Here is a 14,898-nt window from a genome sequence, read left to right on the forward strand (position 1 = left end):
TCCAAAAAAATCCAGTTACAAAAAAATTGCTCTTCCCTCATGGGGTCTCAAGTTGAAGTGGAGATTAGAGACAAAAAAGGGGCACTTTGCCCACTCCCTCTGTCCCCCCTCCCCCAACTTATGGTAGGAGTTTTGGTAGCTCAAGGTGACATCAGCCTCAGTCACCTCCTGTTTCTGGCTTGTTGAGGAAAAAAGAGATAAAGGGCACTCCAAGGGTAACTGCTACTTGGTAGCCACAAATAAGGAAAAGAAGCAAAAAGATTGTTTATGGGACCTGGAGAGAGTTCAGCAGGATAAGGCGCTTGCCTTGCATGCGGCCAACCCTGGTTTGATCCCCTGCACTGCATACGCATCCCTGAATCACCAGCAGTGATTCTTGAGCATGTACCAATCCTCCCCGCCCCCCCAAAAAATGAGACAGCTAAGCAAATGACACCCCATTGTGCTGCTTAATTACAGCCTAAACAGTGTGACTTCCGGGGAATAAGGGCGAACCACACCATTTACCTACCGCTCAAGATCATCATAGTGTGGGGCCCCACACACATAGACAACGCACTCTGCTTGCAGGAATCTGGACTCCTGCTTTAAAGGCATTGATCAGTGGTTTCCTTATTGGCTGAAATCCGAACAGGAAGGTCTCTAGTTTCCTGCAGCAATGCTCTGCAACAGTTCCCCCCTTTTGAGTTCTTTTGTATCTAGCCATTCTGGATGACTTCAGATTGGCCTGGCTAGGGATGACAGATAGTACTGCAGGTAAGGCACTTCCCTAGCATGTACTCAACCAGGATTCAATCCCCAGAACCACATACGGTGCCTTGAACACAGCCAGGAGTGATCTCTGAGCACAGAACCAGGAGTAAACCCGAAAGCACAAAGCTCGCCCCTCACAAAAAAAAAAAAAATTGGCCAGGTTCAAGAAAGGACTGACTATCCAGGTTGGCAGCAGTGTGGCTCTGTGGCAGATTTCCTGCCTTGCATGGGTAAGGCTCAGAGTTCAGTCCCCAGCATCCTCTCATGCCACCCAGGGGATGACCAGGGCACCACCACATGAACAGAGGGAAGACAACATGGGAGAGGTGGGCAACCCAACACAAAGGCTTACACTTGATTGGAGGTTCATGTCTATAATCCCCGTCTTTGATTAAGGGAGTAATTATTTTTTTCTTTCTGCAGAACCCAAAACACAGAGTAAAGTGGAAGGAACTTCAGACGTGGTGCAGAACCAGCTGCCCCAAATCTGTAAGATCATTCACTCACCAACGCAGATTGCAAGACCCTAAGCCAGCCAGACAGCTGCCAAACCCAACTGTACTCTTAATCTTGAATGACAAAAAAGAAAGAGGAGGGGTCAGACCTGATCCCAAATGTCCCTTCCTTGAATAGCCAGCAAATTCTTGCCCTAGCCCTTCCCCCCTTTAAGCTGCCCCGTTCATTGTGTTAATCCCCAGCAGAATCATAACTGAGGCCGACTGCCCAGCTCAGGAGCACAGACACCACAGGAGGGTGCACCGAGTCAAGGGCATCCAGACTCGCTAACGAGATGCAAATCCTGTTCATTGTGGCTAATGCCTTTTTTATTCCAACGCACAGGCTCAGAAAACTCACCTTGGAAAGGCAGCCGGATAATAAAGCTCTAGCACCATTGTGAGAGGGGCCTTGCTCATTTACATAAATTGCATGTGGTCCGCCAAAGAGACAGTTGCGTCTTTGTTTAGTCAGAGAGGCTATTTCCATCATGAAAGAGACCTGATCTCATCTGGGCAATTAGAGCGAAGCTTGGGGACCTTCAGCACTGGTCCATGGGGTCCTTTCAGTGCCAGCCCCGCCTGGCTGTAGGGCATGGTGCCAGGGCGGAGCGGTCCAGCAAAAGACCCAGACACTGCGTAGGAGTCTCGGGGCTAAGTGGCAGGTGTCACTTTGCCCAAGTTATGTTGAAAGAAGGAAGAACACACCTTTCACTGCCCAAGGAAGCCAGTCTCAGCAAACCGGCCCTCCTGATTGCCCCAGGAAGTGGCTGCAGTTGACCCAGATGGCACCGCCAGGTGAGGCAATTGGAGAGCAGGTGGGAGAAAAATCATACACATTTCCAGGAATGAAGCCCAGGCCTGAGAATCGTACCCAGGCTGACTGTGCTTTGCTGAGGGTGGTGACAGCATCTCTGTTCACAGAGGACCCCTCATTCACCATGAGTGGAAATGGAAATGGATTCAAGCTCTTATTTTTGGGGGGGTGGGAAGGTATGGTGGGCTACACCTGGCGGTGCTCAGGGGTTACTCCTGGCTTTGCACTTAGGAACCACTCCTGGTGGTGCTTGGGGGAATCATTTGGGGATCGAACCCAGGTCACCCTCATGCAAGGCAAAGGCCCTCATCACTCCCCTATTGCTACACCAGACTGCCCGTGTGATTCTGCAATTCCACCCCGAGGTCTATTCCAAGAACACAAGAAAAATGTCTGCACTCCTGTCTCTGCAGCTCTAAGAACACTGGCCAAGACCAGGCAACAACTCACATGACTGATGAGACAACTCAGGACAGATGGGCAGATAAAGGTACTGTGGTACCAGGGTCCAGAGAGACTGCTGAAAGACGGAGTGCATGCCTCGAGTGCTGGGGATTCTGAGTCCGAATCCTGGAATAACCAGCCCAACCCCACCTGGCCAGGTGTGGCCCAGGCAGTCCCCAGCACTGCCAGGCGTGGGCTGCGGTTCCCTGAGCACAGCTATGGGGGCCCCCGAAACAAAAGGAAAGGGTGGGACACATACGCAATGGAATCCTAATACTGTTCAGCCATAAGGAAAGACGAAGCCTTGCTTTTTGCTACAATTCGGGTGGAACTGGAGGGGGTCACACTAAGCAAAAACATAAAAGTCAAAAGAAGAAAGACAAATACTGATCTCACTCATTTGTGGTCTTTAAGAAAAATAAAGCAAGCAAACAATGTCCAATGAGCATAGACCCTTACTTAGACTCTGGCAAAGAACTGGGGCTACCTCCAAAAGGGGAGAGAGACAGAGAGAGAGAAAGAGAGAGGAGAAATGTGAGTGGGGGTCAGGAAAGAAAATTTCCCACTGGTGGTGGGAAAAGTACACTGGTGAAGGGACGGGTGATGGAACATTATGTGACTGAAATCCCATCATGAACAGCTTTGTAACTGTGTATCACCGTGATTCAATTAAAAAAGAAAGAACAACTGAGGCTACCTAACAAAGTGGAGAGGGGGAGGAAAGTCTTCCTCTGTGTTGGAGGGGTATAAAGCCACTTTGGATAAGGGGGCAGTGTGGTAACAATGGAGCAACAGAGGGACAGGAGGGAAACAGGGTGAGTTCAGAGAGAGAAAAGTCCTAGAGAGAAAGTCCTGAGAATGGGCTCAGGATATACAGAGGAAACCTTTCAACGTGCTACTCTTCTCCAACGTCTTAATCTTACCACCCAGCATGTCTTAATTTCCTTTGTGTGTATGTGTGTGTGGGGGGTGGTACTTGGACTCCTGGCTCTGTGCTCAGGGATCACTCCTGGCAGAACTCAGAGGACCATAAGCGGTGCTGGAGACTGAATCAGGTCAACTGCATGCAAGGCACTTTACCCCCTGTACTATCTCTCCACTCCCATATTTTGTGTCTGTTTTGGGCCATACCCAGAAGGAGCTCTAGGCTTACCCCTGGCTCTGGGTTCAGGGGTCACTCCTGGCTATGCTCAGAGGAACATATACAATGCCGGGGATTGAACCCAAGTCAGCCGCATGCAAGGCTAGTGCCCTACTCACCATGCTATCTCTCCAGCCTAAGAAGATAAAAAGAGAATGTTTTCCACCTTTCCTGCCAGCCTGCTTAAGATCCCACACCCCAGGGTGGAGCGATAGCACAGTGGGTAGGGTGCTTGCACGCGGCCGACCTGGGTCTGATTCCCAGCATCTCATATAGTCCCCTGAGAAGCACCAGGAGTAATTCCTGAGAACATGAGCCAGGAGTGACCCCTGGGCATAGCTGGGTGTGACTCAAAAAAAAAAAATCCCACACCCCAGCTTCCCTGCCTGTCCCCTCCTTTTCTCAAATAAAGTTTCTGTTGACTTCGACCCTCTCACCTCTAGTCCTCCACTTTCACTCTTGACGGTACACCTCTGAAGCAAACATTTACACTCTTGGAACAATGTCACCTCAATGAATCAATAATTAAAAAATGAAAACCAACGGTCATGAATTGGGGACTAAGCTCCAAGGGCTGGAGCATAGGTTCCTGCATACACAAGACCCCGAGTTGGATCCCCGGCCCTGCATGACACCCACACACCCACCCCCAGCACCATCAGATACAGGGCTGCAAGCGGCACCTGGCAAAGCCTGCTGGGGAACCTCTCCCCAATAAATAAAATCAAACAGGCCACTGGAATTCAAAAACATCTTTTCTCTCTTCTACCGGATTGGACAGAACCATGAAAAATTATATGGGGTCCAGCTGTATCACCCCATTCAAAATTTTAGAATTCGTGACACCCATGGGGCTGGAGAGATAGCACAGTGGGTAGGGCGTTTGCCTTGCATGTGGCCTACCCGGGTTCGATTTCAACATCCCATATGGTTCCCTGAGCACCACCAGGAGTGACCCCTGAGTGCAGAGCCAGGAATAACCCCTGTGCATCACCAGGTGTGACCCAAAAAGCCAAAAAAAAAAAAAATAGAATTCGTGGCAAGTGCAGCCACGCAACGTCTCATACGCAACACCACTGATATTCTAGGAGTAGAATACTACATTGGATGGGATGGAAAGAAGGCAACCGGGCTGGAGCACAATGCGTAGGGCATTTGTCTCGCACATGGCTGACCCAGGTTCGATTCGCAGTATCCCATATGGTCCCCTGAGCACCACCAGGAGTAATTCCTGAGTGCACAAGCTAGAAGTAACCTCTGTGCATCACCAGGTGTGACCCAAAAAGAAAAAAAAAAGTAGAAGGCAACCAATCTTGATTAAGAAAATATTAGCACAGAAGGCTCAACCTGTAACAAGATGTTAGTACTCAACCTCTTATGCAAGGGCTTAATGGTTCCAGGGTGAGATACAACAATTTTCACACACTTTCTTCTACGGAAATCTTTTTTAATCATGTTTAGCAAATCATTCATATCAACAATACAAAATAAATTATTTAGGGTCTGCTATTGGGGCAGGTTTGGGTGGTAGTTTGGAAAATTTGGAAATAATGATGGTGGGAAGGTGTAACAGTAGTGGGATTGGTGTTGGAATATTGAATGTAATAAAAGGTGAACAACTTTATTAAAATAGAATTTCAAGAAATTATATGGGGGGGGTCTAAGCTCTCACTTTTTGGGTCTTATGTCAGGTTTCTCTATTGAGGAATCAGAGGGACTGTCAATTTTGTTTACTTCCAAAAGCATCACTTTCCTGTTCTGATGTTCTGTTGCATCCAATCTAAAAAGACATCCTTGAGGATTGGAGATGTATTGAGGGTCTGGGGGAGGAGATGGAGGGGGGTGTAGGGAAGGGGGAGGTGAAGGCACAAACTTTGCATGGTGCTGACTCTGGTTCTATAAATCCCCTGCCAGGAGTAACCTGTGACCACAGTTAGTGTGGTCCAAAACAAAACATTACACAACAACAACAGAAAGACTTCCTGCAACAGCAGACCTTCTGTGACAGGGAATGACTTAGGGATGGCCACTGGATCTCTCAGAGCTCAGAGGCCTTCAGCAAGGGTCTCCCAACTGCGCTGGTTCCAGAACCCCCATGCCCGAGGAAGCCTGTTTTACTACAGGCCCCACAAACATGACTAACAGCTTCTGCCCGACACTTCCTCAAATGCCAGGTGCTTCTGCCTGACTCCAGAACACATTTGCCCTCCCTCACTGGCCCTTCAGCCTAAGCAAATTTCACGGAGACATTCCAGCATGTAATGGAAAAAGTAGGTGTTGAAAATTCCCGGGGAGCAGATTATTTCTCTTCAAAGATGAGCTTCAAAAGCAGGCGATGCAAAAAATGATTGATTGCTTTAAGAAGGAATAGTTATCAGCAGAGCAAAACATTTGCCAACCAAAGCTCAGTTTCAGAGGTTGAATTTCCTCTGAATTCTAAAAAAAAAAGACCAGGAAAGTTGAGTGGCCAGTAAACATTGGCTCAGGGAAGTCAGTTCACTCCCTCTTGCCCCTCTGCCAACTTAGCTCAAAGGTTGCACCTGCCAATTTCTGGAACTCTAAAAGCAAATTGCCTTCTGTAACAAAGACTTCTGAGAGAAAGTACTAAATTAAACTCACGGATCATTTGCAGGGACTTTTTTTAGACCCTACAATCGAGCAGGTGAGTCTTTCTGGTCTGGTACACCAGGCAGCGGGAGCTGTAACGGGTGAGATGGCACGCCCCCGATCCCTAACATCGTCCCCCACCACCTCCAGTGTGGTCCTGGGGGTCCGTGGCACCTCAGCACCCTGCCAGCACCATATCCCCAGCCCTGCCACTGCAATGCAGGTGCGGTTGGCCCTATCACCAGAGCGGCTGTGTCCCCAGCACCCAGCTCAGGAGGCCTAAGGGCAACATCAAACCTTAGAAACAATGTTGCCAGTGAATTGTGACACACTTCAGCCTTGACTCAGGCTGTTCATATAAAAGTCTGGAGAGGCCTCGGAAACAGACATTCTAGAAGGTGAATCTCAGGAAACCCTACAGAGTCCGTCATGGCTCCCATGGGGACCAAGAGCTGAAGTGGCAGAAGCTTCTTGCTGGCATCTCTGTTTAGTCACTGTCACTGTCCTCCCATCGTTCATCAATTTGCTTGAGCAGGCCCAGTAAGGTCTCCACTGTGAGACTTGTTATTGTGTTTGGCATATCGTTATGGGGAGCTTGCCAGGCTTTGCCATGCAGGCGAGATACTCTCAGTAGCTTGCTGGGCTCTTGGAGGGGGTGAAAGAATTGAACCCGGGTCAGTCGGTCGGGTGGGCCGTGTGCAAGGCAAACGTCTTACCGCTGTGCTATCGCTCCAGCCCATCTCTCTCCGTTTAGAGCCTGCACAAATCCAGCGAGAGTGATTTTAGGAGCAATTGCAAATACTCAAGCATTTGTAATCCAAGACGGTTTGGTGCAAACCAAGAGGTCTCAGTGGAGTCAAGCGAGCAGAAAAGTTCTGCTAGGGATTTTAGGAGGCGTTTCCGAAGAATTGGGTGGGGAGGTGGAGCATTTTTCCAAGATTCTCTGCTCACTGCTTAGATTAACTCCACTGTTGACATCAAGCCTAGAAGGCTTGTGATTCCTGCTGAGAAAAGGTCAAGCAGATCCCCCAGGGCACTGGGCCAACCTCCTAGAGTCAGTGGTCAAAATGAAAAATTCAAAAGATAGAATTTAACCCCCAGGTCAGCACACATCAACTATTCCCACCAAGGAGACTTTCTATTCCATTTATATGCGGTTTCTTAGGTGAAGTCCTTTTTTTGTATTTCAGATTGAAGGGGGGTAAGGGGGAGGGAGATGCTGACTATGAAATTGCAAATTGTTGCATGTTGCTGAAGGTATTGGTAAGGCGGGGGGTGCCCTGGTAATGTGTATTGGAAAAAACTCTTGGGTACCTAATGGTCCGAAGGCATGAAGGCTTTTGAGACCCAGCATCCAGGTGAGGAGACCGGGAAACCTTTGACACTCAGAATTTCAGGGCCAGGGGAAAGGGGTGGGAGGCTAAGTAGAGCATGGAGGGTGCTTACCCTGCTTCCCTGACACCCGAGGGTCCCTGGGCCCTTCAGGACTGATCCTTGTATGCAGGGCCAGGTGTGGCCCCAAAATAAAAACAAACAAAAGAACTCCAGGTCCAGAGTTGGCTGGACCCCTAGGAGAGGTTGGAGCAAAGGTCACGCTAAATAATCAAAGACCAACAGCTCCAAGCTCTCCCTCCCTGCAGTTCAGGAAAACTGCTTATAAACTAACTTGGCAGAAGAAAGGACGTTCTGGGGGAGTGGGGGGCATCTCTGCCTGGGACGTGGGCTTTCATCCCTTGCTCGAGCGGGCCCAGTAACGTCTCCATTGGAGACTTTGTTGTTACTGTGTCTGGCATATCGAATACGTCACGGGGAGCTTGCCAGGCTCTGCCGTGCGGGCGAGATACTCTCGGTAGCTTGCCGGGCTCTCCGAGAGGGGCGGAGGAATCGAACTCGGGTCGGCCATGTTGGCCGCGTGTAAGGCGAACGCCCTACCCGCTGTGCTATCGCTCCAGCCCTTATGGCATGGGAAATCTCGCAGCTCTGCCTGGGATGTGTTCTTGGCTCCCCCCACCCTAGAGAAGTCTGTGCTCTCTCTTGAGCAAGCAACTCTCTTTCCCTCGCCTCATCTCATTTCCCAGACACACTTGCTTTATTTCACTATTCATCTCCCCCTGCCCACCCCGAAAGGCTTTTTTTTTTGTTTTTTTTTTGTTTTTTTTTTTGGTTTTTCGGCGAGGGAAGATGATGTTGCTGGAAAACCTGGTAGAATTTATTTAGGACCAACTTTCCTTTCCTGCGAAGAGTAAGTCCTCGCTCCAGCCCAAGTCCCACAATTTCCCAAGAAATTGGTGGCAGAGATCGTCTCCCAAGCCATGAGGAACAAGTGTGGCTCAGGTTTGACAACTGTCTCATGGAGCTGGCGAGATGCCAGGTCTAGACCAAGCAGGGACTCAGAGCAAACTTCCAGCACATTTCAACTTCCCCAGTGTCTGACCTGGAGAGAGAAGCACAGACTCTAGGGGGTGGAATGTGGTCAGCTCTGCCAGGTGCTGCCTGGGGCCTCCAGGTGTAAGGGCTCCTTGAATATACAATGTAACCAATGCTCTGAATTAGTCCCCTACATTTAGTCCTGGACTTCAGGATCCCGCCACTTCCCTCCCCGCTCACATCAGTCCCCTGCATCAATGATCAATCTGCACCAGAAAAGAATTCATGATGGGGGTGCTGGGATTTCCTTCTGAATGGGACCGTGGAATTTCCAATGAAGGAGTTTGCAGACATGGAATTTTCCAGGGACATAAAGCAGGGAGGGCCTGGCAAGCTGTTCTGAGACCGTTGATCAGGCTTGCTGTCATTCAAATTCATTTGGATACAGAAATGTGAGGACCATCTAGATGCAGGGCTCTGAGACGGAGTCATAGTAAGGATGGAAGGGGGTTAGAGCATCAACATCTGCAGAAAGAGCAGGAAGGCCACTGAAATGGGCATCTACGGAGGGGGAGCGAGAACACAGGTGCCAAGCCCTCTGTATCTGATCCAGAATATGACTGCAAGGGTCAGGGAGACAGCCGAGCAGGTAAGGCACTTGTCGCACATATATCCAAAGCCCCGGTTAGATCCTCAGTATCACATACAGTCCCCTGAACATTGCCGGGAGTGACTGACCCTTGAGCACTGAGCCAAGAGTATGCGCTGAGCACTGCTGGGTGTGGCTCAAAAAAACCAAACCAGGGGCCAGAGGATAGTACAGCAGGTAGCATCACCAGCTGTTAATTCCTGAATGCAGAGCCAGGAGTAACCCCTGAGCATAAAAATAGCCGACCAAACCAAATACAGAGAAACTGCATTATGTCCCCATGAAGTTATATCTATAGGAAAGGGGTCTACTCTCCTCCATCAAACCCATGTTAGCCCTCAGGAAGGACAGAAACAGAGGGTTTGGGTTTTATTATTATTGTTTTGGTAAATTCTTGTTTTTAATAGATCCCGAACAGCTAAGATGCTAAAAGGAAGGAAATATCGTCTGCGTCATAAAGCACTCCATCAAATACTTGCGTTAAGGTAATCAACGGGTTCTGAATCATTCCTGCACTGGTTCCTTTCAGCCCAGGGGCAGGTCGGCGGAGGAAGAAACCAAGTGGAAATCCGAGACTAGAGGTCAAGCAGATCCCTAAGGCAATGAACCGCGGCAGAACCACCCACCGAGCCCCGCCCCCTCAGGGAACCGGAAATACAAGTCGCCAGGTATCAAGCCCATAATTATACTCTAATCACATGGATGCAATGCAATCTCTAAATTTAAGAAAATAGGCTAAAATCTGGGGGTTGGGAGTGGGGGAGGAGGCATCTGTGAGCGAGCTGCCACAAGAACCAAAAACCTCTCCTGCCTTGGACGGAACCGAACCTTCCCTATCTGGAATTCCCTTTGAACCTAAAAAAAAACTGTCTTTGAGTATAAAATCAGCGCTAATGATCTGGAGAGGGGGTGGGGTGGGGCAAGGGGGAGCAAAGTCCCCGATGCTCTACGGAGTTAGATTACTGGTGGGAAGGAATCTGGGGTTCACAGAATGCTTTGGCTTTGTCGGGAATTTCAAGAGACGAATCTTTCTCGCCCCCCGCCCCACTCGCCGCTATTGACCTTATTTTTCAGCCGCACGCCGTTTTCAGCACGGGGGAATGCATTTTTCTGAAAAGAACCAGGCTCCCCATCTTAAGGATCCCCGCACATCCTCGGAAGCAGCGTCTCCCTCCTCTACCTAGCAAGAACTGCACCGTGCTCCGGAGCAGAGGGGATCAAGAGTGGAGGCGAACTGAAATCTAATAGAGAAGTTTCGGGAGGGCTGGAAGGAACCGATTAAGAAGAAAACCAGGCACGAGAGAGGGGGCGGGGAACCCATCTTTTCCCACAGGATGAAAGCATGCGCGTTGAAGGTTGCAGTGTTTTTTTTTTTTTTTGGTTTTTGTTTTTTTTTTTAATCCCGGAGCAAAAAAAATGTAAAAAATAAAATAAAAAAACACACAAACAAAAACCACCACTCTTGACTTTGAAAGCTCCACCAGCGATTTCAGCAACGCCAGTGCGTCCCCGCCCCCCGGCCCCTGGGGACCCGGGAGCGCTGCAAAGTCCAGGCTTAGCATTTCCGCAGCGCAGCCCGTGACACCCCCCGCCGCGCCCGCCCCGGCGGGTCCCCCAGCACCCGGGCGGGATCCGGAAGCGGGTTAGGAGCCCGCAGCCCGGGCTCCACGCTCGGCGCGGACCTTGCCCCCCGCGGGGAGGTGGCGGATGGGCCGCAGTACCCGGTCCGGTGGCGGGACCACGGCTAGCACGTTCGGCCCCCCGCACCGCGCCGCAGCCTCGACCCCCTTACTCACGCGCTGGCGGGAAGCGTCGGGGGGCGAGCGCCCGCCCCGGGCCCGGGTGAGAGCTGAAGGTGACCCCAGCGTCGCTAGGCAGACGGCGGGCACGCGGGCGCGCGGCGGGAACGCTGTCCCCGGGCTGGAGCCTGGGCTCCGAGCTGGGTCACTGCCATGGCATGCTCGCCCCCGGGCAGAGGCAGCGACATCTGTTTTCCATAAACCCGAGGGCCCAGAGGCGAACCGTGGATCTCTTCACAGGGTCCCGGCCGGCGCGGCTGCGAATGCCCGCGCGCACAGCGTGCAAACAAACACGCAAGTTGCTGCCCGCATTCCAGAAAGATTCCCCGGGCGATGACTACGCGGCCGGGCGCCCAGCCTCCCCGGCCCCGCCAATCAAGCGCCGCGGCGCAGGAAAAGGGGGTGTGGGCTGGCTTGGCAGGGCTGCTCCAGAAAATGCGTCGTTCCAGCCCGGGGACACAAATGCACCGCTCGGCCCCAGGGGCAGCGACCTGGGAAAGGACAGCGTCCACTCCTGAGCGCTTCAGGATGCAAAGCAGTCGCGACGGGACCAGAGTGCCGGAGGCGGGTGCGGGGGGTGGGGGGGGAGTGGAAATCTCGGCGTTTCCTTTCATTTTGACAGATGAATTAACTGCGACGCCACAACCCGCACTGAAAAGGTTGAGGCCTGAGCAGGGGGAGGGCGCTTGCCTGGCACGCGGCCGACCCGGGTTCGAGCCCTGGCATCCTATCTATCTATGGTCTCCGGAGCCAGCCGGGACTGATGAACACAGAACACAGCCGGGTGTGCACACAGCCCTCTCCACAAAGGGAAAAAAGACAAGGATGAGAAATGACCGTATCTGAGGGGTCTGAGTTCTGTTTTGTTTGGGCACCACACTGGGACGATGCTCAGGGGAACAAACATGGACCAGGGATCGAACCCAGACTGTCCACAGATTCCATCCAGCCAATGAGATATTGCTCCAGTCCCAGGCACCTGAATTTTTGCTCTGGTAACATCCGCCTGGGCAGGGAGTCCAGGGACTCTCCTTCACCCTCCTCTCCCTATCCCTCCCTCCCTTCTGTCTAGAAACAAAAAGTACCTCCTCAGATTAGCCAGGCACTTGACGGAAAAGAGGAAATTGGAAGAAAGCAGGCAGTGCCAACTCCCGCCTGGGAATGGGGGCCACCAATACAACTGCAGTGAGGGAGGGTATGCCCAAGGGTGGCAGGATATAGAGACAGGCTCTAAATGTGCTGGGAAACAAGGCAGGCTTCCTGGAGGAGGCTACCTTTGCTCTCTGAAGCCTGAGCAGGCACTGGGTGAAAAAGGAAAGTTGCAGAAAGCAGGAAGGAGCAGCAAAGGTGCGTGTGAGGGTCTCCAGGGTAGGAAAGGGACAGCTCATGCAGGCCCTCTCTGCTAAACACAGGGAGCCCACCTTTGGAAGGATTCTGAAGCAGAGGCATGGTGGTGAGATTTGTATTTCCAAAAGGATGACAGTGGAAGGGCAAGGAGGTGCAGACATGGCTAGGAAGGACAAGAAAAGAAGGTTGGGGGGGGGGCAAGGGGAGGGAGGGGTGGCCTTTAACTCCTGTGTCTAGTGACAAGGAGGGAAGCTATGTTCCCATCTCTGGCCACCCACAAACAGAGAAAAATGGAGGCGGGCCAGGGGGTCAGGGAAGTGGTAAGCTGAATTGGGGGGCCAGTCGGTTTGTGGTTTCAATGGGGGATCCCACCAGGAGGAGGAACCGGAAGGGGGTGAAACACAGAGCCACAGCAGGGGCGATTGTCCACTTCCCCCTGGGCGCCAAGAGCCTGGAGTAGAGTGAGGCCCGTTTCACTAAGTCCCGCCAGACAGAGCAGCTCACCCCGGGGAGACTGGAGCCTCCCACCACCTCCCACGTGACCACCCACGGCAGAGCCCACGATGCCTGTCATTTAGCTGTACACGCACGACAGGCTCTTGCCGAAGCCCGTCCTTCTGGCTCTAACACACCTCCTCAGGGAGGACCCATGTCCACAGAAGGGCCCACTCTGAGTCAGTGTGATTAGGACTCAACCTAAGAATTGGTGGGATTGAGGAATACACACAGTCCCCGCTCTGACATTCACCCAATGTGAACTGAGTTATTAAGAACAGAATTGACATAGAGGGAAATGTTTCTTTCTTTTTTTTTTTTACAGGTATATATTTATATAAGCACACAAGGTTCAACTTCTAATAACATGTTAGTGATCTCGTATAGAAGGGCTTAATGGCTCCTGAGTGGAATATAACAATCCTCACCCTCTTTCCTCTAAGGATACTTTTTTTTTTGTAGCATTTTCAGAGGTTTTTCATAACAAACAATACAAAATATATTATTTCGGGTCTGCTTTGAGGCAGGGATTGAGGTTCGGGAAGGAAACGCCCTATATATGGTGGTGGGAAGGTGTCGTGGTGGTGGGATTGGGGTTTGAATATTAAATGTAAGGAAATATTGTGAACTACTTTTAAAAATTTATTAAGAAAAATAAAAAGAACAGGATTGACTACAGGTGTTAAGGGGACCAAGAACGAGGGCTGGGAGCTCAGAGAGAAGATAGAAAGGCACATGAGAAAGGCCCCATAACCGAGCAGGAGAGGTTTAAACAAGGGTAAGCGTGTTGCCGAAGGACAGAAAGAATTAGCTAAACAAAGTGAGACAAGGCCTGCTACTTCCGACAAGGCAACAGCCACTGGACCAAACTGTGAGGCCTGAGGAACTGCAAAGGCCACTTCAGCAACATTTTATGACTTTATGACTTTAGAACCACTTCCTGCCAAATGCACCAGGCAAACCCCAGCCTACGAGGTGAAGAGCTCAGAGCTTGACTCGTTTCCCAAGCCGCAATTCTGCTTTCTCAACCTCTCCTGGTGTTGGGGTTTTTGTGAGGGGGCTCTGGCCATTAGAGGGAGTGGCAGCCATGACCTTCCTGTGTGCATGACAACAGGATGAGAAAGGAAACTCTAAAGAGAGCACTTTCTGTGAGGCGTTAGAGCCTGGCACCGACCCCAGAGCCTGAAGCCAGCAGACGGAAGGTCCTAGCAGCCGTGCTAAGTAGTTTCAGGAGTGCCTCTGCCTGGAGAGGCAGCCGCGGGGCTTACTTACATCCAGCGGTGCTCAGGGCTTATTCCTGGCCCTGTACTCAAGGACCGAGGGAATTTATGGGATGCCAGGGATCAAATTCAGGTTGGCCGCATGCAAGGTAAGTGCCTTATCTGCTGGACTGAGGCTTGGGTCCTCATTCTAGACTTTCTCATAGCATAATTTAGGCCTTGTTCACAGCTGAGTAACTTCCAAACCTGATTCTCTGGATTTCTTGAAAATTCTCTGAGTTATTTACTATTATGCTTTAAAAGGTTATTAATTAATTTTTAAAAGCACTACTAGGGAGCTGGAGAGAGAGAGAGAGAAGGAAAAAGAGGGAGAGAGAGAGGGAGGGAGAGAGAGGGGCGGGGGGAGAGAGAGATAGAGAGAGAGAGAGAATAAGAGTATGTCCGGGGTCCAGGCATTAAGGCTCTTGCCTTGCATACAGCTGACCTGGGTTCAATTCCTGGCATCACATAAGATCTGCCTCCCAACGCCCACCAGGAATGATCCCAGAGCACAGGAGAGGAGGAAGCCCAGAGCAACACTGGGTAGAGCCATGCAGATAAACAAACCATGGAGGACGGGAATGGTGTGGGGACACTGAGAAATGGTGAGGGGAAGTGGACAGTCTGGAGGAGAATGTGGCATGCAGGAACCCCTCTCATAGACAGTATTGTAAATCATAGTTCCTAAATTTTTTTTAAAAAATTGTTTTTCTTTTAAAGGCCCAG

At 50.9% G+C, this 14,898-nt stretch overlaps 1 protein-coding gene across 9 annotated transcripts in view; it reads right to left on the bottom strand.

Annotated features, from left to right (window-relative positions):
• Nucleotides 1-14,898, bottom strand: part of TRIM2 (tripartite motif containing 2) — a 154,212-nt gene that overhangs the window by 81,010 nt on the left and 58,304 nt on the right. The window contains exon 1 of one of the 9 annotated variants that reach the window (XM_056119195.1): nucleotides 11,069-11,214. The exons of 7 other annotated variants lie outside the window; for them this stretch is intronic. The gene's annotated coding sequence lies outside the window, so the exon portion shown is untranslated. Of the gene's footprint in view, nucleotides 1-11,068; nucleotides 11,215-14,898 lie in introns of those variants that run through there. One more of the 9 variants, XM_056119189.1, reaches the window with a different exon arrangement.

Source organism: Sorex fumeus, unplaced genomic scaffold (genome assembly GCF_029834395.1).
Source record: "Sorex fumeus unplaced genomic scaffold, SorFum_2.1 ptg000039l, whole genome shotgun sequence".
Lineage (NCBI taxonomy): Eukaryota > Metazoa > Chordata > Mammalia > Eulipotyphla > Soricidae > Sorex > Sorex fumeus.